General features: G+C 42.2%; 1 protein-coding gene across 3 annotated transcripts in view; it reads right to left on the minus strand.

Annotated features, from left to right (window-relative positions):
* The window catches only part of Pelp1 (proline, glutamate and leucine rich protein 1), a 31,164-nt gene that overhangs the window by 19,608 nt on the left and 6,652 nt on the right, over positions 1 to 4,904 (minus strand). The window lies entirely within an intron of this gene.

The following is a 4,904-nucleotide window of genomic DNA, read 5'->3' on the forward strand; positions in this document are numbered from 1 at the left end:
TGAAATCTGGGCCTGGGCGCTGTCCCTCAGCTCTTCAGCTCAAGGCTAGCACTCTACCACTTGAGCCACAGCGCCACTTACGGCTTTTTTCTTTTTGCTTATGTGGTGCTGAGGAATCAACCCAGGGTCTCATGCATGCAAGTCAAACTCTCTACCACTGAGCCACCTTCCCAGCCCCTGTCACTCATTCTTCCTAAACATACACTACATTACTCATTTGGTCAGGTGAAGGAAAAAGCACAGCTGACTAAAAAATAATAATAATAGTAATAATAATAATAATAAGGTCCCTACTCTGATAGATGGAAACGTTCATTTATTTAACATCTACTTCAGATGAGATATTATTTTAGGTTTCTGATAGCTTATTTTTTAGTTAGAGGAAACAAAAATTAATGAAATATGGAATATCCAAAATACTTCAAAATCTAAAATGTTTTGAGGTGACATTAACACAAATGGAAAACCCTACTGTTCACAATAGCCAGGATACGGAAACAACCCAGATGTCCCACCACAGATGAATGGATCTAAAATTGTGGTATCTATACACAACAGAACATTATGCAGCCATTAGAAAGGACAAAATAATGGCATTTGCAGGGAAATGGATGGAGCTAGAAGGAATCATGTTGAGCGAGGTAAGCCAAGAGCGAAGAGACAAACGGTACATGGTCTCCCTGATAAGTGGATGTTAAATCCAAAATGTAAGGTGATACGACAAAATTAACAAGACTTAAGAAACAAAGGACTTCCACTCATCTGGTCGAATCACTACTAAATAACCCCATGCTGCTGATCACAAATATGGTATGTATGTGCACACCGGAGGGAAACCAGGAGGACAACACAGAACTAGAGGGAATCAGGGAAAAATATACAACAGCAGAACCCATCAGCTGCACTGGACATTAATCAAAATGAACTAAGCACTGGGTGCTAATGGCTCATGCCTGTAATCCTAGCTACTCAGGAGGCTGAGATCTGAGGATCGAGGTAAGCCAGTCCAGGCAGGAAAGTCCATGAAACTAGTATCTCCAATAAACACTCAGAAAAACCAGAAGTGGCACTGTAGCTCAAGTGGTAGAGCGCTCACCTTGAGCTGAAGAGCAGAGGGACAGCACTCAGGCCCAGAGTTCAAGCCCCATGACAAAAAAAAAAAAAAAGAACTAAGCAACTCAATGGCAGCGATGGGAGGGAGGGAACAAGTGGGAAAGAGGGAACATGCTGATGCTATGCAAAACAAATGTACATATTACCCAATCTGGAAGACATAACTGTATTGCAAAGCTCATAGAACTCATAAATGTTATAGACCATGATAAACAATTTGCCCCAAATGTTTGTGACTTTAACTAAGCATCACTATCCCACAATACTGTGAAATTTAGGAAATTATGTAACCACTTAATCACAATAAAAAATTTGAAAAAAAAATATAGGTGCCTAACAAATTTGTTCAGCATCTCCCAGGGGGGGAAAAAAAAAAGATCCTCTTAGCTCCCCCTAGTGGTCATGTATCCTTACTGAAAGCCCAGAATTCCTAAACACACACAAGCCTTCTCACAAATAAATAAAATGCAGGTACAGGAGATCCTCCTCAACGTCTCACAGGAAGCCAAGACCTATATGCATTGCTCACTATGGGTTGTTCCTTCTTGTCTGTTCTGTGATATAAAGATATTGTCTAAAATATCAGAAAGAAAAAAGAAAGACATGATAGAAGAGACAAGGATAGCCTTAACATTGTAGAAGTGACCATAAAGGACACGGGGAAGGTATGTAAAGGGACTACTAGAGAAGGAACTAGACAGCAGTATGCATACATAACAGAGTAAAAAATTGTGTTCGATAAAAATGAAGGGGGGGAAGGATTGAGGGGGGGACAAGGGGAGGATGGGAAGGGGAAACAAAGGAGGCTACAATGCTTGATAAGAAATGTACTCATTATCTTGCCCATGTAATTGTAACCCCTCTGTACAGTATTTTCACAATAAAAAAAAAATGGAGACTTCAAAAAAAAAAAGTTAAGGACTGGAGGACTATCTGAAAAATCCACCTTCTTATCCTTAGAGGAACCACTTGCTAGTCCCACAACTGCTTCTGTTTCTTCACACCTAAATTAGTAAGAGTTTAGTATATTCAAACTTGTTTTGAGCATAGAACTGAGAAGCAGTATAGAAAACTTCCTTTAGGTGATAAGTATATGGTATATATGAAGAAACAAAAATGAAATTCATGTTTAGTCTTGAATACTATTCTCAAGACAGCTCATTTGCAAATATTCCAAAAGCTAAAAGCTAAAATTCATAACAACTGTCTGAGGCATTTCAAATAAAGAACACTTACTCTGCAAATAGGATGTTAGGTGGTGCTAGGTACTACAGGAAAAGCAGAGAAAAGGAGAAGAAAGAGTAGGGAAAGTGTGCTCTTAAAAGACTACTTAAAGGCCAGGTGCTGGTGGCTCACACCTGTAATCCTAGCTTCTCAGGAGGCTGAGATCTGAGGATCATGGTTCAAAGCCAGCACCAGCAGCAAAGTCCATGAGACTCTGATCTCCAATAAACCACCAGAAAACTGGAAGTGACACTGGCTCAAGTGGCAGAGAGCTAGCCTTGAGCTGAAGAGCTAAGGAACAGCACCCAGGCCCAGAGTTCAAGCCCCACGATCAACAACAACAACAAAAAAAAGTTACCATATTATACAGAAATGGTTGTTTTGGTGAAGTGTCTAGGTGAAAGCCATTCACAGGATGGATATTAGAAGAAGTAGGTGAAGAGTGGATGAGACATTTTTTACATCATCAAAATACCTACTGTGGAAAATGCACATTTATAATAGAAAATCCCAGAAAATTATCACATTAACCGAGTGATGAAAGTTATTATCACCAAGCTGGGGATAATATCCATCTCCTGATGTGCTGCACCAAAAAGATCCATCTTCTTTGCAGATTCCTGATAAAAAATATATAAGGGGCCGGAAATGTGGCTTAGGGTAGAGTGTTTGTCTAGCATGCATGAAGCCCTGGGTTTGATTCCTCAGTACCACATAAAACAGAAAAAGCTGGAAGTGGCACTGTGGCTCAAGTGGTAGATTGCTAGACTAGAAAAAACTCAGGCAGTACCCAGGCCCTGACTTCAAGCCCCAGGACTGGCAAAAAAAAATCATGTGTGTGTGTATCTGAATTTAATCATGAGGAAAGAGCAGAAAACAAAACACAGGGATGTCCTACAAAATAACTATCCTATATTCTTTTAAATATCAAGGAACGAAGGTATAGCTCAGTGGCAGAGTACTTGCCAGGCATGTGACAGAAAACCTGAGTTCAGTCCCTAGCACTATTTTTTTTTTTAAATCAAGTGGGGTAGCATATACCAGAAATTACATAATTACAGCATTTGGGAGGCTGAAGCAGAATAATCACAAGTCCAAAGCCAGCCTAGACTTACATAATGAAACTATATCAAAAACATAGTAATAAAAAAAAAAAAGGAAGAGGGGCTGAGAAGGTGGCTCAGTGGTAGAGCACTTGCCTTGCATGCATGAGGCCCTGGGTTCAATTCCTCAGCACCACATAAGCAGAAAAAAAAAAAGCTGGAAGTGGTGCTATGGCTCAAGTGGTAGCGTGCTAGCATTGAGCTGAAGAGCTGAGGGACAGCGCCCAGGCCCAGAATTCAGGCCCAACGACCGGACCCAAAAAAAAAAAAAAAAAGCCAGGCTTGGTGGCTCATGCCTATAATCCTAAATTACTCAGGAGGCAAAGATCACAAAAATCAGTCTGAGGCTGGCCTATTAGGAAAAGCTCACAAGACCCCATCTCAAACAATAAAACAGAAGGCACAGTGGTTCCTGTCACCCCAGCTATGCCAGAAGCATAGGCTGCTCACAGAATAAGAGCATGGACAGTTCATAACTAGTAACAGGAAGGAAGGTAAAGAAAGGAGAGGGATGCCGGGCCCTGGTGGCTCACGCCTGTAATCCTAGCTACTCAGGAGGCTGAGATCTGAGGATCGCGGTTCAAAGCCAGCCCGGGCAGGAAAGACCGTGAGACTCCTATCTCCAATAAACCACCAGAAAACCGGAAGTAGCGCTGTAGCTCAAGTGGTAGAGCGCTCGCCTTGAGCTGGAGAGCTGAGGGACAGTGCCCAGGCCCAGAGTTCAAGCCCCACGACCGAAAAAAAAAAAAAAAAAGAAAGGAGAGGGGCACAAATGAAGGTAAGCTGGTAAATACGGCAATTTCCATCTATTTCTATTTCCTCCATGGAATGGGAGTAAGATCATCAGCCAAAAGTGAGTTATCAAAAATCTGAATAGAAGGTACAAAACAGTTGTCTAGAAAAGTGGAAATATACCTGTAAAACTGATGTTGGATTTCTTTAAAATCATTAAAAAAAAATCTTGCATCAGTGGCTCATGTCTGTAATCCTAACTACTCAGGAGGCTAATATCTGAAGATAACAGTTCAAAATCCAGACCAGGTAAGAAGTACCTGAAACTTATCTCCAATTAGCCACCAAAGGGCTGGGGTGAGCCAGGTGCTGGTTGTAATCCTAGCTACTCAGGAGGCTGAGATTTGAAGACCATGGTTCAAAGCCAGTCAAGGCAGGAAAGTCCCCTGTGGCTCAAAATATACAGCACTAGCCTTGAGCCAAAGAGCCCAGGGTAGTGCCCAGGCCCTGAGCTCAAGCCCCATGAACAACAAGGGGGGGGGGGACAAGGAGGTGGGGGAGCGCTACAAGTGGAGTGTGGCTCAAGTGGTAGAGTGGTAGCCTTGAGTAAATGAGCTCAGAGACAGTGACTAGGCCTTGAGTTCAAGTTCCAGGACCAGCAGATACACAGATATAGATTAGGTAGGTAGGTAGATTAGGCAGGCAGACAGGCAGACAGGCAGGCAGGCAGGC

Source organism: Dipodomys ordii, unplaced genomic scaffold (genome assembly GCF_000151885.1).
Source record: "Dipodomys ordii isolate 6190 unplaced genomic scaffold, Dord_2.0 Scaffold19, whole genome shotgun sequence".
NCBI classification, from domain to species: domain Eukaryota; kingdom Metazoa; phylum Chordata; class Mammalia; order Rodentia; family Heteromyidae; genus Dipodomys; species Dipodomys ordii.